Source organism: Diceros bicornis, chromosome 24 (assembly GCF_020826845.1).
Source record: "Diceros bicornis minor isolate mBicDic1 chromosome 24, mDicBic1.mat.cur, whole genome shotgun sequence".
NCBI classification, from domain to species: Eukaryota; Metazoa; Chordata; class Mammalia; order Perissodactyla; family Rhinocerotidae; genus Diceros; species Diceros bicornis.
In genome coordinates this window covers 50,965,781-50,992,379 of record NC_080763.1, presented here as the reverse complement: position 1 = coordinate 50,992,379, position 26,599 = coordinate 50,965,781, and the positions used below count along the sequence as shown (strand labels likewise).

The window sequence follows — 26,599 nt, the reverse complement described above, 5'->3', positions numbered from 1 at the left end:
TTTTACTTGACTATGTATAGTAGAAAGACAGATTAGATAGATAGATAGATAGATAGATAGATAGATAGATAGATAGATAGATAGACAGACAGATGATAGATAGATAGATACATAGATAGATACATAGATAGATAGATGATAGATAGATAGATGATAGAGTAGATGTAGTTCAATTACTGAACATGACAAGTTCTAAGATAGGGCTGTGAGGTTGAGTATTGAGACTGGATAGAAGTTAATAACATGAATGGAATGAAATCAAGGTAGTGATGTTTATGAGGTTTCATGTATGTGGTTCCTTTATTCATCACAAATTATAATAATTTTTGACAAAAGGACAGTAAACCGTGGGGAACTCCTCAGAGGGTGAAAGGATGTGACCTGAGGGAGGTGGACAGATGATGGACACAGGGGGGCTGCCTGGTAGGCAGAAGGGTCTCTGAGCACAAGCTTGAAGCACATAAATACTAGATTGGACGGACAATCAACCAGATCGAGGACAGGGCTCTCGTCCATGAACATCCCAGAGTCCAGGGCACCCCAGGATGGGACCTGGGTCCGCCAGGAAGGGGAAGCAGCACAAGCCTGGAGTGGGGAGAGGTCTGGTCTGCAGGGGGCACTCAGGACCTTCTGACCACAGGTCCCAGCCCCAGGGCAGGTGCAGAGGGAGGCTGGGGAGTGAGGAGTTTTTTGTCCTGGTCTGCAGTCTCAGTTTCTGTGAGCAAATCTGTGATTATGGGCTCTCTGCGTTTTCCTGCCTCTGAGTCCCAATTCTCCTTATAGCATCAGACTCTGTGAATGTGGGTCAGTTACTCCTCTGCCATCAACAATTCAATCATTGGAAGATGCTGGATCATACAGATGTGTAGTCTCTGTTCTTGTGTGACATCTTCTCCACCTAAAGTTGTGATTCTTTCTGATCTAAATAATTGGGTTGATCTGATGTATTCTATGGGCTGTCATACGGAAGGGGCAACACAGAGATTTGGACAAAATTATACACCCTCCAACACCTCGATTGAGGCATCTTCCAGCCTGCCTATGCTGAAGGTGTAGTTATTCAGATAAAATTAAGGACACAAGCTCCTACCTTAAAGAGAAAAGAAGGTTCAAAGGGTTATTCTTGTTTTTTTAGAATGATGCCTATGCCAAAGGTGCATCAAAATATTATTTTGAGAATGAAACTATGATTTTTACCTATTCAGAATATGTGGATATTTTAATTTTTTTAGCTTGTGAAGATGATTTCCATGCAGCTCGTTCTCTATTGTGTCTTTTAAATATTTTATAAAATCTGTCTATCTATCTATCTATCTATCTATCTATCTATCTATCTATCTATCATCTATCTATATATCTATCTCCCATCTACCTATATGTCTGTCTATCTATCTATCATCTATTTAGAGACCACTCATCTCGCTCAGCATTTATCCTGTTGGCACATGCCTTTGAGGAATATGTACATTATCTCTGAAATATATTATTAGACTCCTACTATTATATCCCAGTAACCTCCAAGTGAGCCACTCCCTTCTTTTTCAAGATGGTTATTTGAATATCAACTCCATGCACAGTTACAGATGATCTCGTTGTATCAGCAAAAATGTTATAACTTTTCTATAAAGTGATTACTGCCACCATCAGTAACTAGCCTCTGTGTGAGGTGGATTCCTCAGGGGAAGGGAGGACCCCTCCAACCACAGGGATAATTTCTGCAGATCCCACAGAGGGTGGCCTCCCGTTGGTGTCTGTGCATTGAGGACGTAGGCACTTCTTCCAGTCTTTACAGCCTGGTTTCTGCAGGCAAAGTCCTTCACCTGTGAGACATCAAGATCAGAGTCTCCCAGGCTGCCTGTGCTCTGGAGACAGTTGTTCAGACCAAAGTCAGGTCAAAAGTGCTGAAATTAAAAGAAATCTTATCTGGGAAAGTCTGGACTTTATTCGTCTATATATTTGTGCCAAAGTGACATGAAAATATTGTTTTCCTATGACATTATGTTTGTATTAGTTGTTAATTTTTATCATTTTTATTCTTTATTTAGATTTGAGAAGGTGTTGGGACAAAACATTGATCGTTTTTCATATCTATTAGAAACATAATGAGACTAAAATAAATTGTGATTTACTCAACTGTTCCAACACTGGTTCTTATGCTCAGGAAGGTGAGGCTGTTTTTGACACGTTTCCCCCAAAACTTCATAGAGAAACTGCTGTCCCACTGAGACCATCATGTCTTGTGCATTAATGAAGAAACACCTGCTGGGGGTCCCAGAAGGACCAGGGGTCTTACCTCAGTCCCTCCCCGCTTATAAGGACAGGGCTCCGCACATACAAATTTCTCTTCAAGCTCTGGGGTAAAATCCACTCTCGGGCTGGGGGAGCTCACAGCTCTCTCCTCAGACAAGGCTGAGGTCTCTGGGGAAGGTAGAGCTGTGGTCTAGAAGAAGATGAGACTATTAGGTGTTCTCCTTTGCCTGGTGATGGCTCCTCAAGGTGAGTGTCTCAGATATCAGACCTGGGTCTATGGGGATGGTTGTGACTGCACGTGACTGACAGGACTGATTCTCCTTGTCTCCAGGTGTCCTGTCCCAGCTGCAGCTGCAGGAGTCAGGCCCAGGAGTGTGGAAGCCCTCGCAGACCATCTCCCTCACCTGAGCTGTCTCTTGTTCCTCCATAGCAACCAGCTATTACTGTTTCGGCTGGATCCAGCAGCCCCCAGGGAAGGACCTGGAGAGGATAGGGTGCTTAGATTATGATGGGGACACATACTACAACCTTTCCCTTGAGCCGCACGACCATCTCCAGAGACACGTCCAAGAACCAGTTCTCCCTGCAATTGAGCTCCGTGACCACCGAGGACATGGCCGTGTATTACTGTGCAAGAGACACAGTGAGGAGAAGTCAGTGTGAGCCCAGATGCAAAGCTCCCTTCCCAGAGACAGGGGGTGCTGGGCTGCAGGGGACGCTCAGGACCACCAGGGGACTCTCAGGACCTACTAAGTACAGAGAGGAGACCCAGGAGCAGATGCAGAGGGGAGTTGGGAATGGACTTCTTTGGATCAGGGATTTCCTCTCCAGGCTCTCAGCTGCCCTCAGGGACTTTTCATGTTCTCTTCTTCTAATTCTAATTTCTCATATTCTCAGTGCAGGCAACAAACAAGGAAGTGACACTGTCTGTTGCCGATGAGATATCACCAGGAACTAGCGACCTCTCCTTCAACTTACTAGAGGTCCTGATTTCCTGTCTTGACAAAGACAACACACTGAGGATTCTCATCATCCCTGAGAAAGACCAACCCAGTCCAGAGTCTCTGTGTGCTCAGCTCATTGTCTCTGCCCTCAGATGGGCACACACTGACTGACTCCACTTGTCATGAGCATCCCCCTTGGACATCTGCCCCATGGGGTTCCTTGTTCTCCCTGCCACAGTTTAACCTCTATTTTTGTTGTTTTGGTAACACTGGCTTATAACATTATGTAAAGTTCAGGTGTACATCATTGTATTTCAATTTTTGTATAGATTACATCATGTTCACCACCCAAAGACTGATTACCATCCATCACCATACACATGTGTCTAATCACCCCTTTCGTCCTCCTCCCTCCTCCCTTCCCCTCTTGTAACCACCAATCCAGTCTCTGTCTTTACGTGTTTGTTTGTTGTTGTTTTTAACTTATATTTATGAGTGAAATCATACAGGATTTGACTTTCTTCTTCTTACTTATTTCATTTAGCTTAATACCCTCAAGGTCCATCCATGTTGTCACAAATGACCAGAGTTCATCCTTTTGTATGGCTGATTAGTATTCTGTTGTGTAATTCTCACTTCCAACTCTTGGCTATTGTGAATAATGCTGCAATGAACATAGGGGTGCATATATTTTTACGCATCCATGTTTGCGTATTCTTTGCATAAATACCCAGCAGCGGAATAGCTGGATCCTATGGTACTTCTATTCTTAAATTTTTGGGGAATCTCCATAATGTTTTTCATAGTGCCTGCACCACTTTGCACTCCCCCCAGCAGTGTATGAGAGTTCCCTTTTCTCCAGATCCTCTCCAAAACTTATTATTTCCTGTCCTGTTAATTAAAGTCATACTGACGGGTGTGAGGTGATATCGCATTGTAATTTTGTTTTGCATTACCCTGATAATTAGTGTTGTTGAACATCTTTTCATGTGCCAGTTGGCCATCGGTATATCTTCTTTGGAGAAATGTCTGTTCAGATCTTTTGCCCATTTTTCAATTGAGTTGTTAGATTTTTGTTGTTGTTGTGATGTATAAATTATTTATATATTTTGGATATTAACCCCTTATCAGATATACAGTTTGAAATTATTTTTTCTGAATTGTTAGTTTATCTTTTCGTTTTGTTGATGGCTTCCTTTGTTGTGCAGAGCTTTTTATTTTGATGTAGTCCCATTTGTTTATTTCTGCTATTGTTTCGCTTTCCAGGTCACACATGGTACTTGAAATTATGCTGCTAAGACTGATGTTGAAGAGCATACTGCCTGTGTTTTCTTCTAGAATTTTCCTGGTTTCAGGTCTTACATTCAAGACTTTGATACATTTTGAGTTAATTTTTGTGTAGGGTGTAAGATAATTGTCTACATTCATTCTTCGGCATGTGTCTGTCTAGTTTTCCCAAGACCATTTATTGAAGAGACTTCCCTTTCTCCGTCGTACGTTCTTGGCTCCCTTGTCTAAAATTAGCTGTCCATAGACGTGGGGGTTTATGTCTGGGCTCTCGATTCTGTTCCATTGAGCTGTGTGTCTGTTGTGTGCCAGTACCATGCTATTTTGATTGCTATCGCTTTGTAGTATATTTTGAAGTCGGGGAATGTGGTACCTCCAACTTTTTTTTTTCCCCCAGGGTTTTCTTGGCTATTTGGGGACTTTTGTTTTTCCATATAATTTTAGGATTCTTTGTTCTATTTCCATGAAAAATGTCATTGGAACTTTGATAAGGATTGGGTGGAATCTGTAGATTGCTTTAGGAATTATGGGCATTTTCACTATGTTGCTTCTTCCTGTCCAAGAGCACGGAATATCTTTCCATTTCTTTGTGTTTTCTATTTCTTTCAACAATGATTTATAGATTGCAGTGTACAGGTCTTTCACCTCTTTAGTTCAGTTTATTCCTAGGTATTTATTCTTTTTGTTGAAATTGTAAATGAGATTGTATTCTTAATTTCTCTTTCTCCTAGTTAGTTGTTGGCGTATAGAAATTCAACTGATGTTTTATATGTTGATTTTGTATCCTGCAACATTACCACATTGATTTATTATTTCCATAAGTTTTTTGTTAGATTCTTTAGGGTTTTCTACATATAAAACCATGACATCTACAAATAGTGACAGTTTCATTTCTTCGTTTCCAATTTGGATCCCTTTTATTTCTTTTACTTTCCTGATTGCTCTAGCTTGGATTTCCAGTAGTATGTTAAATAAGAGTGGTGAAAGTAGGCATCCTTGTCTGGTTCCTGTTTTTAGAGGGATAGCTTTCAGTTTTTCTCCACTGAGAATGATATTAGCTGTGGGTTTGTCATATGTGGCATTTACTATGTTGAGGTACTTTCCCTCCATACCATTTTATTCAGGATTTTTCTGAGAAAAGGATGCTGTATCTTGTCAAATGCTTTCTCTGCATCTATTGAGATGATAATGTGATTTTCATTACTCATTTTGTTGATGTGATGTATCACATTGATTGATTTGCAGATCTTGAACCATCCCTGCATCCCTGGAGTAAATCCCACTTGATCACGGTGTATGACCTTTTTAATGTATTGTTGTATTCAATTTGCTAGTAGTTTGTTCATTATTTTTGCATTGATGTTCATCAGTGATATGGGCCTGTAATTTTCTTTTTTTGTGTGTTGTCCTTGTCTGGTTTTGGTATTGGGGTGATGTTGGCTTTGTAGAATGAGTTAGGAAGCTTCCCTCCTCTTCAATATTTGGAAGAGTTGGAACAGGATAGATATTAAGTTTTCTTTGAAGATTTGGTAGAATTCACCAGGGAATTCTCTGTCTGGTCCTGGACTTTTATTTTTTGGGAAGTTTTTAATTACTGTTTTGATCTCCTTACTGGTGATTGTTCTGTTTAAATTCTCTATGTCTTCTTGATTCAATTTTGGAAGATTGTATGATTCTAAGAATTTATCCATTTCTTCTAGATTCTCTAATTTATTGTCGTACAGCTTTTCATAGTATTCTCTTATAATCTTTTGTATTTTGGTAGTGTCCATTGTATTTTTTTCTCTTTCATTTCATTTTAATTATTTAAGGCTTCTCTCTTTTTTTATTGGTAAGTCTAGCTACAGGCATGTCAATTTTATTTATCTTTTCAAAACTTAGTTTCATTGATTTTTTTCTATTTTTTATTCCCTATTTCATTTATTTCTGCTCTGATTTTTATTATTTCATTGCTTCTACTGATTTGGGGCTTTGTTTGTTCTTCTTTGTCCAGTTCCTCTGGATGCACTGTTAAGTTGCTTATTTGAGATTTTCTTGTTGGTTGAAGTAAGCCTGTATTGCTAGAAACTTCCCTCTTGGAACCACTTTTGCTGTATCCCATAAATTTTGGCATGTTGTATTTTCATTTTCATTTACCACCAGATATTTTTTGATTTCTCCTTTGACTTCTTCATTGGCCCAATCATTGTTGGGTAGAATTTTGTTTAATCTCCACAAATTTTTGGCTTTTCTGATTTTCTTCGTATAGTTGATTTCTAGTTTCATACTGTTGTGGTCATAAAAGATCTCTGGTAGTATTTCAAAATTCTTAAATTTATCAAGACTTGTTTTGTGGCCTAATATGTGATCTATCATGGAGAATGTTCCATGTGCACTTGAAAAGAATGTGTATTCCTGGTTTTAAGGATGGAATGTTCTGTATATATCTATTAAGTCCATCTGTTCTCGTGTGTCGTTTAAGGCCGATATTTCCTTATTGATCTTCTGTTTGGATGATCTATCCACTGGTGTAAGTGGAGTGTTAAATTGCCCTACTATTATTGTGTGGCTGTCTATTTCTCCTTTTATGTCTGTTAATACTTGCTTTATATATTTAGCTGCTCCTACGTTGAGTGGCTAGATATTTACAAATGTTATATCTTCTTGTTGGATTGTTCTCTTTATCATTATGTAGTGCCATTCTTTGTCTCTTGTACAGGTTTTCTTTTAAAGCCTCTTTTGTCTGATATATGTATTGCTACCTCAGCTTTCTTTTTATTCCCATTTGCCATGGTACCTTTCTCCATCCCTTCACGTTCAATTTGTGAGTGTCTTTAGGTCTAACGTGTGACTCCTATATGCAGCATATATATGGGTCTTGTTTTTTTATCCAATCAGCCACCCTACGCCTTTTGATGGGTGTGTTTAGTCCATTAATATTTAAAATAGCTATTGATATGAATGTACTTATTGCCATTTTGTTACTTTCTTCTGGGTAGTAGTTCTCTGTTCCTTCTTCTCTGGTTCTCTTCTCTTGTGCTTTGATGGCTTTCTGTAGTATTATGTTTGGGTCCTTTTATGTTACTTTTCTGTGTATTTATTATAGTTTTCTGGTTGGTGATTACCATGAGGTTCATATATAATAGCCTACATAAATAGCAATCTACATTGAGTTGATGGTCTCTTTAGTTTGACCTGTTGCTAAACGCTCCACTCTTTACTCTCCTACTCCCACATTTTATGTTTTTGATATCATATCTCGCCCACTTTTAGTGCATGTGTATCCATTACCCTCTTATAATGGGAATAGATAATTTTAATACTTTTGTCTTTTGACCTTCATATTAGCTTCAAAGTTGTTTGATCTGCTACCTTTATCGCATATTTTCCTTTACCAGAGATTTTATTGCTTTTGTTATTTTTGATAATTTTCTTATTCCTTTTTGTGGTCTTCTCTTTTCCACTTGAATAAATTCCTTTAGCACTTCTTGCAAAGCTGGTTTCTTGGTGATAAACTCCTTTAGTTTTCACTTGGGAAACTTCTTATCTCTCCTTTCATTCTGAATGATAAACTTGCCAGGTAGAGTATTCCTAGATGTAGGTTTTTTCGTTTTAGGGCTTTAACTATTTTGTGCCACTACCTTCTTGCCTGTCAGGTTTCTGCTGAGAAGTCATCTGATAGCATTATGGGGTTTCCTTTGTATGGAACTCACTGCCTTTCTCTTGCAGCCTGTAGGATTCTCTCTTTAATTCTTGACATTTTAATTATAATGTGTCTTCCTGTGGGCCTCTTTGGTTTATCTTGTTTGGTGCTGTCTGTGTTTCCTGTACCTGAATGTCTGTTTCCTTCCTTAGCTTAGGAGAGTTTTCAGCTATTATTTCTTCAAGTAGATTCTCTGCCCCTTTGTCTCCATCCTCTCTTTCTGGGACACTGATAACACAGATGTTAGTGTGCTCAATGTTGTCCCAGAGGCCCCTGAGACTGTTCTCATTCTTTTTAATATTTTTTCTTTTATCTGTTCTGCTTTGGTGATTTCTTCTAGTTTTTCATCCAGCTTGCTGATCCTTTCTTTTTTTTTTTTCTTTTTTTCTTTTTTTTTTCTTTGTGAGGAATATCACCCCTGAGCTAACATCTGAGCTAATCCTCCTCTTTTTTTGCTGAGGAAGACTGGCTCTGAGCTAACATCTATTGCCAATTTCCCTCCTTTCACCCCCCCAAAACCCCAGTAGATAGTTGTATGTCATAGCTGCAGATCCTTCTAGTTGCTGTATGTGGGACATGGCCTCAGCATGGCCCGAGAAGCGGTGCGTCGGTGCGTGCCCGGGATCTGAACCCGGGCTGCCAGTAGCGGAGCACACGCACTTAAGCACTAAGCCACGGGGCCGGCCCTGCTGATCCTTTCTTCTGCATCATCTACTCTGCTATTGAGTCCGTCTAGTGAATTTTTCATTTCCAGTATTGTATTCTTCAGTTGTGATTGGTTCTTCTTTCTATTTTCCAGTTCTTTGTTGAAGTCCTCACTGAGTTCATCCAGTCTTCTCCCAAGATCAGTGAGCATCCTTAGGACTCTTTGTGTGAGCTCTCTGTCAGGTAGATAGTTTATTTCTGTTTCATTTAGTTCTTTTTCTGGGGTTTTGTCCTGTTCCCTTATGTGGAACATATTCTTTTGTCTCCTCAATTTGCCTCTTCCTCTATACGTATATCTGTCTATTAGGCAGGTCAGCTGCATCTCCCGACCTTGGAGAGAGGGGCTTATGTAAGAGATGTCCTATGAGGCCCAGCAGTGTGCTTCCCTCTCATCAGCAGTTCCAAATATTCCAGGAGTGTCCCTTGTGTGGCCTTCTGTTGTGGCAGGGTTACTCTTGCTGCAGGTGCCCGGGGAGGCTCAGCTGTCCCCCTGGAAGGTTGGTTATAACGCTCAGCTGTGTAGCTGCTGTGGTCCTTTCAGCCACTTCCTCGTGCCTGAGGAGCCCTGCACAGTTTGCTGGGGCACTAATAGCACATGTCCATTGCAGTATTTCTGGTAAGTGAGTAGGTTCCCAGTGTGGCTCCTTGTTAGGCTCAGGGGATCACAATTGCTGTAGGCCTCTGGTCTGCGAGGCTGTTGTCAGCTCTCATGTTGCAGCTGAGTGGGGGGGCCCCAGGCAGGGGAGCAGCCAGTTGTTTCAGGCTTTGGAAGGTGAGGCCAGTCACCTCTGGGGCCATTTGAGAAGCAAATATCTGCTTCAGCTGAGAAAGACCACCGCCCACAGGGCCACACACCCCATCAACACAGTCCTGCCCCGTGTGTGCACCCTGACTCACTGAAGTGGGCTCATTCGCCCCACTGCAGAGGCCCCTCACACTCCACCAATGCAGGCCCACCTCTTGTGCATGCCCTGTCCCACAGAGACGGACCCCCTCACTCAGCAGCCGAGGTTCCAGGCACCACACCTACGGGTGTCCTCAAGTCGTCTGAGGGACTGCTGTTACATGGGGCCAGTTCCTAGGGCAGGCTGCCTGACCTGGCTGAGCTGGATTAAACTGCTTCTGCAGTGGGTTTGGGCAGACTCTGAGCTAACAGGCCAGGGGAAGAACTCTAAGGCATCTACCACGGTCTGTGTCAGCATCCCTGTACCAGGTCACAATAATGGCTGCCTCCAATGTCTCGGTCCCTGGAGAGGGCTCAGCCCTCTCCAAGATGCACCCAGAGCCTATCAGGTGAGTCTCTTTACACCAAAGGACTGTACACCTTTCTTTGTGGTGATTTTAGGTTGCCTTCTGAAATGGGTGTGTTTGTGTGTGGGCCCTTTAAGAGCAGGCTCTCTCTTTTTTTTTCCCCTTAAGTTCAATAGCTTTTCTGGGGGTATTCCCCATTGTAGGTAATAGCCAGCAGAGCCAGACGTGATGGCACTCCTCTCTGTTGTGCTGAGGCCAAAAGCTGCTAGTAGTTGTAACGCTCCCCTGCTCAGTTCCCCCACACCTCGAGGGAAGGCTTCATACCTCAAGGTTGCTCCTAGTTGGTCGTGATGTGTCAGAGCTAGACGGTGGCTTTTTTCTCTCCAGAAAGGAACTACTGCCTCTTCCACCTCAGTGAGGACTGTCCCTTTTGGAGGTGACAGTTTTCAATTCTCTCTTAGGGGTAATTGTCCCAAGAGTAGTTGTAGATTTGTTGGGTCTGAGGGAGGAGGTGAGTTCAGAGTGTGCTGCCATCTTGACAGTGTCTCCTGGAGCTGATGATTTAACAAGGGAGACACAGACAGTGAACCTTGCACACACGTTTAAGATGACTTTATTCCTTTTCTTTATACTCACACTCTCTAAAGGGACCAATCACCTTCATTGTACACTTACAGAGTTAACCACTAAAATGGCAAATATCAGTCAACCAAATATGCTCATTCTAATTCTTCCTTCCTTCCTTCCTTCCTTCCTTCCTTCCTCCCTCCCTCCCTCCCTCCCTCTCTCTCTCTCTCTTTCTTTCTTTCTTTCTTCCTTTCTTCTTTTCTTTCTTCCTTTCTTTTTTGTTAATGAAGATTTGCCCTGAGCTAAGATCTGTTGCCAAACTTCCTCTATTTTGTATGTGAGCTGCCATGGCATGCTACTGACAGACGAGTGGTGTAGCTCCACGCCCAGGAACTGAAACTGGGCCACAAAAGCAGAGTGTGCCAAAATCAACCCCTAGGCAACCGGGGCTGGCCTTTCTAATCTTTGATCTATACAATCAATTCTAAGGAAGGATCCCACTGGTACGTCCACTGGGATGTCATACCCAGTCTGTCTTCTCTGGGTCTCATCCTGCACACCTCTTCACAGCCTTAGTCCTCACAGGCCGCTTTCACATTCCTGAAAAAATCTCCTCAATTTGGTTCTTCTGACATCTCTACTTTGCAACACATCCTTTGATGTTTCTTCCACATCTGTGTGATATTTAAGTGTCCACTGTCAGGATGTACCCCAGTTTATGACCCATTCACCTACTGAAGGACATCTTGGCTGTGTCCAAGTTTTGGCAAATGCGAATGAAGCTGTTATAAACATCTGTGTGCAGTTATTTGATGGACATAAATTTTATTCCCCTTCGGGCAAGACCAAAATGTGTGATTTTTCATCAGAGGGTAAGTGTAGGTTTAGTTTTGTAAGCAACCACCAAACTGTCTTCCAACCTGGCCATACATTTTCATTCCCACCAGCAATGAATGAGACTCCCTGTTGCTCCACAGCCTCGGCAACACTCAATGTTTTCAGTGCTCTGGATTTTGAATGTTCTAGTACGTCTGTGGTGGTATTCCATCAATGTTTCAACTGGCATTTCCCCGTGATGATCATCTTCTCATATCCTTATTTGCAATCTGTATATCTTCTTTGGTGAGGTGTTTGTTAAGGATTTTGGCTCATTTCTTAATTGGCTTCTTTGTTTCTTATTGTTCAGTTTAAGTCTAATTTGTGCATTTTGGACAATAGTTAAATATATCAGATGCCTTTGGCAAATATTTTCTCCAAGTCTGTGGCTTGTCCTTGGGTAAATTTTACATTTTTTAATGCTTTTGCCTTACTACATGTGGCTGTTTCAGTGGAAAGTAAAGTGAAATCATTTTTCACTGCCCAACCAATGAGGAACTTTATGGATGGACATATGACAGGACACTCAAAGGTCTCTTTCAGATGTGATGATGGGCTGGGTGAAGGGAGGGGATATTTCTTCCAAAACAGCCTTCTGAATGACCCAGGATGCCCCAACAGACCCGCTATCCTGCCTCATTTACTAGAAATCGCTGGTCCATGGATACACTGATCCTTGATGGAAAGAGTGAGATTTCATCAATTAACCTATTTTCTAATCCTAAATTTACCTGAGATGGATCTGGATCTGTGAGTCACACGTACTTGGATTATTCTGTGGTTTCAAGCAATGGCTGAAAACAAAAACAATGCTTTTTTATATCATTTTGTATCATTTCTGATATCCTATAGTAGACATAGACAATTACATTTTCAATAACACATTTCCATAACCTCCACTTATGCCTCCTGAAATTTCTGCACCGCTTTGTTACATAATGAATGAGTTTCATCTATACTCTTGAGGTTTGAAACAGGACTTACAATTGGAGCCACAGGATGAACAGTGAGGAGGGGGAATCCTGTATATCCAGTAACACCAAAGTCAACTGAGCTAACGTCACCCAGAAACACTGCCATTTTTCTGTATAATGTTCATGGTTCTTTTTCTTTGATGATTCCAATAAAGAGTCTAAATTGTTTTCATACGTATGGCGCCAACTTTCCTTAAGTCCACACTCCATTCTCCACTTATACTCTCAACCCTTTACAAGGGAAATGCAGAAGCCATCAGATGGACCTTGCCTATCTCCTCAACAGAACACCCACCACCATCTTTTCCTTCTCCTCCTCATACAATGGTTGGGTCCTCCTGGTGTGATCATCATGGGTAACCTTCAAAAGCTTCTCCCTTAAATCTCACCATTTCTATTTACCATCAAATACTGGTCATTTCTAATAGATATTTCCTCCAGTATTATAACATGATCTAGTCTTCAGACATAATTGCCTTTAATTATCTCCACAAATGCCAAAACACTTTTTTAATGCTGATGATGTAACACTTTTTTTTCTTTTCTAGGTTGAGTAGACCCTATCAACTCTTTCCCACCCACTGAAACAAAAATACACCTACTATATATCCCTCTATGTAAACGTGAATTTATGTCAGTCTTCTTCAGGATCCCCAGCCCATTGAGGCCAAGACAGATCTTTCTGCATCTGTTCAAACTCAGGCTCAGACACACCTGATGGGTCATAGGCTCACCTGGTTCTGGATGTTGGATGCCATCTCTTCATCTCCTCTGTCACACAGCACATCAGCTCACTTTTCCAGATCTTAACCAGAGAATCCAAATATGTCCTGTTATTCTGGTTCATCCTTCTTTGCTTGACTCTCCTATTATCTACATTCAGGCAGGCAAATTCATTATTTAATTTATTCTCCTACTATCATTGGAAGGCCAGTAGTGATATGGTGCATTCAGGGCTCCGCCCACGAAATAGTATCGAGGAAAGGGCTTTTCAGAGACAACTCATTCTGAATTAGTAAGGGTACTTGTGAGACTACTGGGCTGAGAGAGAGTATATCTGACCCAGTCCTACAGGTGTGACATTTCAGGGCAGGAGTGGAGCAAGTGTTACATGTGCAAAGCTGTGAGTCAGATATGAGGGCTGCCCTGGGTCCTTTCTCGTTCGAAGGAGAGGTAATACCACTGACAACATTGATGACAGCATTTCACACCAATAGTACCTAAGTATAAATTTCACATTGTTTTCCCAAATTTATATCCTTTTAGATTGAAATGCGGAGGGATGAGGCCACCTCCTCTGTCACACAGTGAGGAGGATGGAGCTGTGCTCTGCCCTCCACCACGACTTACTCATATGATCTCAGATACAGCCCCAGGATTCAATGACAGAGGAATGTGGGAAAGCAGCTGTCAGGTGGGGTTTTCAAGGGAACCTGCTTCCTGTGGAGGGAGCCTCCCTCTGCCCATGAGGAGCTCATCCCTTCTGCAAGCCAGTCACTGTGAAGGTGAATTTCTGAGAATCACGCCTATTCTCTCATGCAATGTGATCAAAACCATGTTGAATTCAAAATTCACTGCTAGTGAATCAGAGAGCAAGAAATAGATACTTCTAGAATGCGTGAGACTGTCCACTGAGACCAGGTGCTGGCCCAACATGCAGAGTGCTGAGGAGCTCCACCAGCTCTCTGTCTGAATGGGGTCCTGAGAAGGGCTGGGAATTCCTCAGTGTCCACCCCCAGGGACAGAGTCCTGAGGCTCACGGAGTTCTTGCAGATACTCAGTTGTGCACAGGAAAAAAGCAGGATTAGGTCCCTACTGGCCATGTCAACGGTGCTAGGAAAGATGACCATCTCAGCAGAAATGTTTACCTTGTCCAAAAATAAACTGCATGGTTAGTGTTATGAATAAATCCACCTCCATATCAATGATGGAATATACCTAGGAGTGAAGCTGTTTCAGGTGAAGAAATGTTCACCAAATTAAATGAGCCAATAAAGCTGTTGTGAATTATGATAAACATTGGATTGTACTCAGCTTTGTCTGAATGCAGTGTGATAATTACATTTAGCTGATATCCCCAAACTTTGAAAGTCCGTTAAATAAATATGAGATAATGCAGAGGGGAAGTGGATTGGAATGGAAGTCTGACAATTTAGAGGTGGGTATTTGATAAAACAAAGATACACACATCTCCATGGGAGTAGAGGCACAGTGACTCTGTTCCCAAAGCTGTTGTTCATCCTTGACCACATCCGATCTCCTGAGCAGATCCTTCAGCACATTCCCTGGCCTGGAAGAAGAGGCCCTGGGCATGGTGAGGGGAAGCCCAGAGAGGACTGAGTTCTCTGAGGGCAGAGTCAGCATGCTCCTCCCAGGGAAGCCCAGAGACAAGTACTCTCCTAGCTTCTTTCTCCTTTTTATAGAAAGCCACCTCCCTTATGCAAATCTCCACTCAGGTCATCAGATGAAAACAAAGTACACAGTCACTTAAATTCGGGTTCCTCCTCTCCCTTGATAATATTTTCTGGAGTCATGGATCTCATCTGCAGGAACATGAATCACCTGTGGTTCTTTCTCTTTCTGGTGGCAGCTCCCAGATGTGAGAGACTCAGGGACCCAGACATGAAGATTTGGGGACACTGCATCTGAGCACATGACTCACTGTGTTTTTCTTTGTCCCCAGGTGTCCTGTCCCAGGTGCAGCTGCAGGAGTTAGGACTTGGCCTGGTGAAGCCCTCGCAGACCCTCTCCCTCACCTGAACTGTCTCTGGGTTCTCTTTAACCAGCTATGATGTGGGCTGGATCTGCCAGGCTCCAGGAAAAGGGATGGAGTGGGTTGGCGTTACACGGGGTGGTGGAAGCATATACTATAACCCAACTCTGAAATCCCAACTCAGCATCACCAGGGACGCCTCCAAGAGCCAAGTTTATTTAACACTGAGAAGCCTGACAGGCGACGACACGGTGGTGTATTACTGTGCAAGATACACAGTTAAGGGAAGTCAGTGTGAGCCCAGACAAAAACCTCCTGCAGGAAGACAGGAGGGGCTGGGCTACATGGGGCAGTCCTGACCACCAGAGGGTGCTCAGGACCCACCGAGCACAGGGCTGAGACCAGGAGCAGGTGCAGAGCAAGGTTGGAGGGGTGTCTACTGGGAATCTGTGGTTTCCTCTTTCTGTCCAGGGACTCCACCAGAGACCCTATTCTGGGTCCCTTTTGGCCAATGTTGTGTTTTATGTTGCCTTCAGAAGATAATATTATTATTACTAAGGAATTAGGATGGGCTATCTCCCCTTATTTTTCTTCTTCTCGAAGTAACTACATACAACACTAGGGTAACCGTAGTTTTCAATTTGAGTCTGAAGTCTTGGAACTTGGTGAACGTCCTGAGAAGCCTAGAGGATTTTAAATCCTGTGTAAATTGTTCTTCGTGTTTGTTTTTGTTCACGGAGAAGGAGGGCCCACACCCTCCAGCCTTGTGAGCACTGCACACGTAAGTTGACTATTCTGCAATATGCACTGTCACAGACTTGTAAAGCCAGAGTGCCCCAATATCAGGTACACAATGACCCTCAGTATTTATGGATTCCATATTTCAAATTCACCTCTTCACTAAAATTTACTTGCTCTCCGAGATGAAAACTGTCATTGTATTCATGGGCATTCACGGAAACTTACAGAGCGGCCAGTACTTTGAGTCACACAACACACGCAAATTCCCAGCTGAGGTCACACAAGGTGGTTTTCTGCCTTCTTTTTTCAGCTCCATCAGGTAATCAAGTTCCTTTCAAGGACAACTTGGTGCCATGTTTTTCACATTTTTGTGCTTTCAGTTGGCAGTTTCCCTGTTTAAAGTGGCCCCATGCATAGCGCTGAGGTGTTGACCGGTGTTCCTATGCACAAACAGGCTGGAAAGTGCCATAAGGAGAAAATTTATACGGTGATAAGCTTCATTCAGGCATGACTTGTACTGCCCTCGGCCATGAGCTCCGAGCTAACGTGTCAAATAGAAATCACATCCACATAAGAGGAAGAAGAAACTCACTGTATTTGAGACAGCCCTGGAAACTTGGGTCACTGCCAACACAGCAGGAAAAAGTGGAGATTTATGGCCAAGAAGCATGGAGCAGGGAGTGGATGGAAGGTTATGAAGAGGAGACACAATGGCTGGGGTTTTGGCTAGACCGACTCCACAGGATTCTTCTGAAGGGAGGCCAGGTCATCAGATTTCACCTGAGGATAGCAAGGATGGTGCATCTGATCAATATGAGGGTAAGCATATGTCAAGGGAGGGGATCTTCATTAATTTGATTAGCAGGATTCTTGATAAAACTAGGCTAGGAAGGTGGACACAGAGCCCAAAGGTCGAGACCTAGTTGAGAAGAGCATTCCGAGGAGCCTAACTTAAGTATGGTCAAGGAGTCTGCCATCTTGTAAGAAGAGGAACAGGGACACAGAGACACCAGGGATGCACACGCACGGAGAAGAGTCCTTCTGAGGACTCAGTGACAAGGTGTCCATGTGCAAGCAAAGGACAAAGGCCTTAGGAGAAAGCAAACCTGACAACACTTTAATCTGGACTTCAGGACTCCACATATGTGAGACTTAAATTTCTGTTGTTTAAGCCACCCAGTCTGCTACTTTGTAATGGCAGTGCTAACAAATTAATGCACAAGTGATACAGAAGCAAAGACGAATATTTGGGTAATATTCCAGGTAAAATCTATAGTTGAAAGTACAGAGAGATACAGTACAGAAAAAAAAAGTAAATAAAATACTGAGAAAAAAATACATTTGTTTTTCAGTCCTAGATGTAAAAGATAGAGATATCATTGAAAAAAATAACGAGGACCAGAAATTTGTGATCATTTTAAATGAAAATATACCAAGTAATAGATTCAAAGCATGCCTAGATATTTTTAAAAACCTAACAGAGATTTAAATCCCTTATGAAAGTCATGTAGTTATCAGAGCACAGCGATGTTCACAGAGACACAGTAGAGCTGAGGTCTGACTGCTCAGTGTAAATCAGAAAGGAAGTCATAGTCAATGGAGTGGAACCATTCCAATGAACGCGGTCATGTAGGCATTTTCAAGGGTCATCTCCTCCACATAAATATAAAAGACTCAAACAAGACCATCAGAATCAACTTTGTCAGAACTGTAGAGAACAGTCAAATATTTACAGTAACCAAGCAAACACTGAATCAAGAAAGACCACTTAGAAGTAGTAGGAGGGATTGTCCCAGTGACGTGGTAGTTAAGTTCACACGCTCTACTTTGGCGGCCTGGGGTTCACGGGTTCAGATCCCGGGCATGGACTGGTGCACTGCTTGTCAAGTCACGCTGTGGCGGTGTCCCATATAAAGTAGAGGAAGATGGGCATGGATGTTATCCCAGAACCAATCTTCCTCAGCATAAAGAGGAGGATTGACAATGGATGTTAGCCCATGGCTCATCTTCCACACGCACACACAAAAACAACTGGAAGGAAAGGTGTGTGTGTGCATTTCCATTCTTATAAAATGTCCAGAATAGATTACCCACAGACACAGACAGAAGAGTGGTGATGGCGAGAGGCAGGGGTGGGGAGATGAAGAGTAAATGCTTACTGAGTGTGGTGTTTCCTTTTTGGTTATGAAAATGCTTGGTCTTAGATAGCGGTGATGGTTGCACACCAGTGTGAATGCACTAAATGCCACTCAATCGCTCACTTCAATGGGATCGATTTTATGTTATGTGAATTTTACCTTAATATTATTGTTTTTAAAAAGAAATGAAGTTGTATTCAATAAGAGACAAAAGGCAAAATTTATGTATATGAAGCAAAAACTTTTCAAAATAAAATAAAATGTACATTGATTTTCCCTCACTCATTTTTCATGTCTTCTTGAATTTCATCTGCTGTTAATTCATCCGTTGAATTTTTGTTGCTAACTACAGATATCATGTTTCTTATATATAGAATGACTATTGGATCTCTCTGATGCAGTTTAACTACTGATGTACGTGTTAATTCTTTTATGTATTTAATCCACCAGTTTTTATATTTTCTTGAGCATATTAAACACATTTATAGTGCAGTCTTTGTCTTCTCCATATAGGAATCACCTTTGTGTCTCTTTTTCACATATTTTCATTTAATTATTATTCATTTACCACTGTTTCTTCATATGCCTTGTTATATTTTATTGAATGTGGGTCACTGTGTAGTCAGAGGGATAGAAGGCCCAGTAGTGAAAACTTCCCTGTAAAATGAATTCAGCTAAAATTATATTTCAAGTAAATTCATTTGAAATTAAACTAAATTTATAATTCCAACTACTACAATAAATTCTAGAGAGGATTAAAAATGACTTTCCCTGGAATTTGTTTTATTTTATCTTCCAGAGTAAAAATAATCATAAATAAAACTCTTCAGACATCATGGGTTAATAACTGAGAATAATTGACTAGATCTATAATTACAAAAGTGAATTTATGAACAATTTTGGCATTTCTTCCTTCAACACTTGCAAATAGCTCTTGAAATGGTTATGCCCAATGACCTTTCCTCTGGAGTGTAGTAGATCCACATCACCACTACCCCCTATTTCACACTACAAACATGTAAATCCTTGATTTTCACACCTAGATCATGTTTGGTGACTCCACATTTAATCTAGAATCTTGCCTTCCCTCCTGCTATGTCTACCCTCAGGAGAGACCATCTGTGAAAAGCACAGACCTACTGTGGAGAAGTGTCCAGGACACAAGGTGTATGTGGATGTTGTCTTTGTCCCCACAAGGGCTTCCCTTGAGCTCCATTCTCTGCCTCTGTGAGCAAAATAAAGAAGATAAGACAGACTGGAAAGAACAATTAACCCAGAATTCACTGCAGATGCCGTGTGCTGGTGGTGTTTGCGGTGCTATAAAGTCCAGCTCAAATCACAAATGCGCAGAATGAGTGGAACAAAAAGCTGGCCCATATCTCACAGAACAACCACAGTGTAACAACGTAACAACACCTAGAGGGGAGGAGGACCCCACCACAGGAGAGTGTACGGGGAAAGAAGGCAGGAGCTGTGCTGGGCTCAGCACTGAGGAAGCGAGACCCAGGGCCTGAGTGGATGGGGGAGAGTCGAGCTGAGATCAAGGAAGGGCAGGAGGGAGGAGGATCTGGAAGGAGAGAAGCTCTGGGCTCAGAAAGTGGGACCAAAATTGACTTGTTTCCAAGGATGCTCAGATACCAAATATCAAGGACTCTCTTTTCCTGGGTTACACAGAACATGAACACAAGGGAAGTGACACATACAGGATCTCTGCAAAGACCAGGGTGAGCTTGACATCGGTCCCTCCTCACTTATAAGAACAGGTCTCCCTACATGCAAATTTCTATTCAATCTCTAGGGACAAGTCCACTCTTGGGCTGTGGCAGCTCACAGCACTCTCCTCATACACAGCCAAGGTCTCTGGGGAAGGCAGAGCTGTGGTCTAGAAGAAGAGACTGTTGTGTCTTCTCCTTTTCCTGGTGATGGCTCCCCAATGTGAGTGTCTCTGCTGTCAGACCTGGGTCTATGGGGATGGTCGTGACTGCTTGTGACTGACAGGGCCTGATTCTCCTTGTCCCCAGGTGTCTTGTCCCAGGTGCAGCTGCAGGAGTCGGACCAGGACTGGTGAAACTCTCATAGACCCTGTCCCTCACCTGTGCAGTCTCTGGTTACTCCATCACCAGTGGTTATTCTTGGAACTGGACACGTCAGCCCCCAGGGAAGGGCCTGGAGTACATGGGACAAAGAGATTATGATGGGGACACATACTACAATCCTCCATCAAGAGCCTCACCTCCATCTCCATAGACACATCCGAGAACGGTTCTCCCTGCAGCTGAGTTCTATGACCACCGAGGACACGGCTGTCTATAACCATGCAAGAGACACAGTGAGGGGAAGTCAGTGTGAGCCCAGACACAAACCTCCCTGCAGGGTGGGAGGAGGGGTTGGGCTGCAGGGGCCATTCATGTCCTCCAGTGTGTGTTCAGGGCCCATGGAGCACAGAGACCAGACCCAAGAACAAGTACAGATGGAGGTTAAGGTTTCCTGCCAGGTTTCCTCTGCATCTGTTTCCACAGTCTGTTTTATTCTGAGTACAGCCAAGACAGTCTAGGCCAGGACCAGTGCCCTAGGGAACCCAATGGAAATTACATTAGACCCTCCTCCTCATCCAAAAACATCCACATCAGACTCGTCACTGAACACTGAACACTGATAAGATGGTCTCTTTTTTGTCAATCGATTTTCTTTCTCCCTAATCTTTGTTATTCCAAGTCCTTTTCTCATCCTCCTCCCTGAAAAGAAGTGATGGGATTTCTGTGTCTAAATCCTGGTGGATCAGGGCCTTTACCTGGAGCTCAGGTGTGACTCAGACTGTGGAGCCTCCAGGTACCTGGAAAGGCTGATGGGACTCTCTCATTCATCATTGCCCGGGACCCTCCCGTGCCCTCCATGCAGGGACTCATTGGGAAATGTAAGTGGACATTAGTAGTCAAAGGGTACTGTCTGTTTGGTCAAAATGGAGTGTTGGTGTTGATATGTGTTGATCACACTGTTGTGAAGTCACAACCCTCCCTTGTGACTTTGAGGTGGGCTGCTGATGGACACCTCAGGTGCTGAGAGCTCTGGAGGGTGGACATTGTGGGCTGTGTAGACACACCCAGTGTCCATAGGACCCAACATCAGGAAAGATGGGCTGGAGCTCTCGGGCAAGAGATGAGCCTTCTGTCCACTACGGAAATTCCTCCTCTTCAGTTCTGCTCTGATTGAATCCTGCCCAACCAGGTATCTAGGATAATGTCCAATCTTAGAGTAAATAATGATAGGCTATAATAACATCTACAAAACACCTTCAGAGGAGCATCTAGATTAGTGTTTGCCTGAATAACTGGAGAGGAGATCCGAGACAAGCTGACACATACAACTGATCACTGTATTGGTTATTGTATATTAGCCGAAAATAACAGGGATCATATTATCAATTACTTTGTTAAAATGTTCTTTTCTTTTATTCTGGGTTTCCTATAGAGCAGTCACTAGGACTGGATTTGCATGGAATTTTTTTCTTTTTTTAGGAAAACATGTTTGTGAGAGAACATGCCGAGGGAGGCGGTGACGCTGAGAGACATCAGCCCCCAATGCGAGTCTGACCCCGGTGAAGGAGAGAGGGAGGGAGGGTTTGATGGGGTTTCCTAAACTCCTCTGCAGTCCAAGGAAGGTCCAGAAAGGGCACTGGGGTGTGTGTGAGCCAAAGCTGTCCTTCAAGGACCCCAAGTCTCCCTGTACCAGCCCTGCCTCAGGATCACTGCTGCACCCAGTCGTTCCCTGGGGCGGGTGACAGCACTCGAGGGCTCAGCACAAACAGGGGCCGGATTCAGGGAGCAGAGCTGGGTGCTCCACCCATGTGCTCCTGTATTTCCATATGTGTTCTGCATTCCCAGGACCAACACTGTTGTCGGCTTTTAGTAAGAAAGTATGTGTTTACATGATTCTCTTGGGTCACATATAGAAGCAAATATGTGGTCTGCAAACAATTGCAATTTCCACATCTACCCCAAATGTGGTCCTTCCTTATCTGTGTTGTATTCCAGTCCAGAGTGGCCTTTCTCATGAGGAACTGTAAATGTGGGGTGACGACTCTCCTTCCCCTCTCTCACTGGTTTTTCTCATGTACAGAGACCTTGAGTAGAGCAGGTCCCAACCTCACTCACACTTTCCCTCGTCTCCCCGGTGGAAGAACTGAGATGCACATAACTGCAGAATGGGAGAGGGGAGCTGGTCCTGCACCCTCAGAGCCTGCACAGACCCCAGCTGCAGTTTTATTAAGTCCAGATGTTTCCCCATGTGGTAGAGTTCAACACTGACAAATATGAAGGGTGAGAGTGAGAGCAATACAGTACTACCAGGAGACTTCAATAGTCCTTGTTCAGTTATGAATACATCATCTGGACAGAAAATTAATAAGGAAGCAGCAGATTTCAACAACATTTTAGATCAAATATTACTAACAGGCATGTACAGAACTTTCAACACCACAGAAGGAAATGATGACAGTGAGTAATGTGACCTTGTATTGTCATAATTGATGGTCTGGCAAATTAATCAAGATGAGGACGGACAAATGTCTGGGGTTGCTTGCCCAAATGTCAACTGTGGACCTAGGTCATTTGCACATGTGTAGGCACCATGGTCAGGAGTGGAGAAGATGCATTTCTGGGCACCATTGACACAGGAGTCCAATGCACTGTGACTCCATGTCCTCTGGGTGAAGTCCTAAAAGAGAACAGGATTAGATTGGGAGAGTGTGGGGATGAAACAATCGATGGGATTAAGGTAAACATCTGCATTGAAAGTGGAATGTTCAAACAGACTTTATGTGACCTGGTTGCACCTCTTTCCCCTGAATGCTTTATTGAGATGGATATTATGTCTGACTGGGGACACTTCCCTTACCTAGCATTATAATGCAGAAACTTGGTAAGTCTTCCTTCTGCCAGTATTAACAATACGTGCTAAATGGTTACCTATAGAATTCTCTGATCCCACACAGGTTTTAATTTGAAACAGAATTGGATGTCTAGGGGATAAAAAGAGTTTAACATGTTAATTAGTGACATGTTAAAAGTTGGAGTGCATGTACCGGAAATTGTCTTTACAATAGCCCTCTGTGCCCATGAAGAAGGCAGACAGCTCATGGGAACCAAGAGCAAGTTCTCAAGGCTTGAACATGAGAACATATGTGGTGGCTTTTGGGGATGGATAAGCTGTTTCTGTAAGTCGATCCCAACCCTACACTGAGTCCTCTGGATGGTAAGCGTATTTATACTGATACCAATGCTGTATCTTTATATAAATGGTAATTTAAATGTAGGTGCTCAGAAAAATCTGACTCTTTTGCTGTAAGAGAGGCTAGAACAAGGGCCAGGTGGGAGGCCTGTGCAGGACCCAGTGGACTATCAGGGCTGGGTTGCCCAATCCCTGCATATCCCTGCAAGAGCCTGCCTTCAGGGCTGGCTCCTCGCTGAGCATCTCTACACCCTTGTAATGTTTGTCCTGCTGAGAGCGTTTTGTATGCTGGAGGCCTTGGGCCATGCCACAGCAGTTTGATAAGTTAGTTCATGCTAACAATGTGACTTACGGAGAAGACCTCTTTTTGCTCTGGGGCTCTGGAGTCTGAGTAGAATGTAACTAACAGTGGACATGAAGGTGGGGGGAAGGCAGGGAGTCCAGATGTAAATCTGCCCTCTAGGGTGGCCAGGAGGGGTTGGGAGACAGAGGTCACTCAGGACCACCACCTAGATGGAGGAGAAGGGGAGGTAGGGGACGGCCTTCCTGTGGGGGACGGGGGATTCCTCTGCCTCAAGGACCTGGGGTCTCCCCATGTCTTTCAAGCTCAGGAGGTAGATGTTGTGGAGCAAACATCTGTCTCACGTGTGAGGTTGGTGTCACAGAGGAAGAGAGAAGACATCAGGACTTTCCCCCCGACCCTGGTGTGTGACCTGGAGCCCAAGTCAGTTTCCATTGCATTTACCTGTCTGAATCCCGGACACCAAAGGGACATCGCTGATCAATTGCTCCTACTTATTATTATTCAGAGCAGAAGAGAAACATGTTACCTGACAGATTACAGAAGCTCAATGAGTTGAATATCCTCCTGCTAAGTTGAAATATTCCCCTTATTCATTCAACAGACGCGTGTTCCCTAGACTTGCCCACAAAGAAGGTGTGCTTCCTCCATTTCTGCTCATCCCTCATTGGAGACTTCCTGCTGCTCTTGCCTCTCACTGTTGCTTCTTTTTCCACCAGAACTGAGGTATTTGGCGCCCTCAAGGGCTGGGGGCCAAAGTCTAAGCACAGTCCGCAGACCCCTGTGACCTGAGCTCAGCCTGGGCCCCCTCCCTGAGCAGCAGGAGAGAGCCCTGCACTCTCCACAAATGGGCTCCCGTGAATTCCATTTCACACTGGAAATGGCCCGGAGCCATCCAAGCCCAACACCACGGATGAATGTAGACACTGGGTCCATAAGGAGGAGATGCGTGGTCGTGAAATCCACATCTCTGAGATAACAGTGACCCCATGGTCAGCATCCACAGCGTCCCCGACTTTCAGAAATGGTTTAATGTGTCTCTTAGTTCATCAGTAACAGAGGATGGAGAGGCCAAAATCAGACTACAAGGTGTGCTCCCTGGAACCAACAAATACGATTGAGACTGGAGATGAAGATTCTGTCTGCAACCCTTCTCAGGACCATCTGAACCTCCAGTCTGACCTACAGTTTTGTGATTTTTAGATATTATTGAAGATTTTGCAACAGTTGGAGGAGACTGTTTTATAGCTACAGTAGTCTGATTGTGTGCCATTGGTGGAGGGACAGACACATGGATCAATAGAAGAGAACATGTGCAACCTTGGATAAGCCTAGTGTTTCTTCCATATGACACAAGTCATAAAGAGTAATGTATTTCAATAGAGTAAGGACTTACTAAAAACTGAACTAAAATAAAAATGTATTAAAAGTAATAGCAGTCTAGAGATTCAATACTACTTTATATATATATATATGTATAATATTATAAAAAAGTCAAATTAAATATATAAAAAATGTTTATTCCAGAAAAAGGCAATCTGAAAAATGGGAACAAATGACAATGTGCATGGCATCAAGGAAGTTTCAAGAATGGCAAATAGACACAGGTAAACGGGATTAACATCTTATTCAGGAGGATACAAACAGGAGGACCTGACAAAATGCCTCTACCCACCCAGTAGAACCAACCCTATGAGGCTTTGCTGAGAATTGGGCAGAAAGGAAACTCTTTATACCACTGTTTCTGCTGTAAGATAATGCAGAACCATATCCAATAGCACCAAAAAGTATCTTATGTATATGTGCAGGATCTGTATGTGGAAAAGAAAAACATATATTGATGAAGTGCATCAGAGAAAACCTATATCAACGGAAAGCTGTACCGCACCCACAGACTGGAAGGCTCAGGATTGTCAGTTCTTCCCAATCTGATCTGTAGGTTCACTGCTATCCAAATGACAATGCACTAACTATTTTTTAGGTGTCAGCAAGATTATTACAAATTTTATGGAAATGTAAAGGAACTAGAAACATCAGAACATTTTTTAAAAGACTCTGATATGAGGAGGAGTCATATAATCTGATCTGAAGACTCACTAAAAAGCTACAGTAACCAAGATGATATGGAAATGGTGAAAGTAAGACTCAGAAAGTAAAGGAACAAAATACAGAGACTAGAAATAGAACAAATGAATACAACTTATTCTTGACAGAATTGAAAAGGAAATTTGACGGAAGGGGTACATTCTCTTCAACAAATGGGTTTGTAACAGTTGGCCATTCATATGCAAAGTTAATAAACAAAACAGGAACTTCAGGGTACATCGGAAAACTTACACAAAACTTAGCTCTCTAAGATACTTTAACCTAGATGTAAATTATAAAACAGCTAAACCATCAGAAGAAAATATCGGATATATCCTGTGACGGTAGGTTTGCTCATGAGTCTTAGATAAAACATTAAAATCAGAATTCAGGAAACGACATATTGATATAGTAGACTCAGTTAAAATTAAAAACTTCTGTTTATCCAAGATATCATAAAGAAAATGAAAACACAAAGATGTCCTGGGATCATCAAATCGTATTTCTGATAAACGATCCAGAATGTATAAAGAACTTTACATCATTGTGCGGGGAGCCCAGGAGCCTCTGGCCACAGGCCCAGCCCAGGGGCAGGTGCAGAGGGGCTGGGGAGGGAGAAGATTACTGTCAAGGTCACAGTGTCTTTTATTCTGAACAAACTTATGCTGGGGTGCATCTTCCCTTTCCTGCCTCTGAGCCCCAATTTCACATATAACACCAGATACTAAGAATATGGGACAATTACTACTGTGCCATCATCATTTCAATGTTAGGAAGATGCTCAGTTTACAATAGTCCTTGTTTTTATTTTTCTGTCTTCTCCATTTAGAAGTGTGATTCTTTCTGATGAAACTAGTGA

The 26,599-nt window shown here is 42.9% G+C and overlaps 1 pseudogene; it reads left to right on the top strand.

The window, feature by feature from the left end:
* The first annotated feature begins 2,450 nt into the window (after nt 1-2,450).
* On the top strand, nt 2,451-15,296 carry LOC131421213 (immunoglobulin heavy variable 4-30-4-like; annotated as a pseudogene).
* The last annotated feature ends 11,303 nt before the right edge of the window (nt 15,297-26,599 follow it).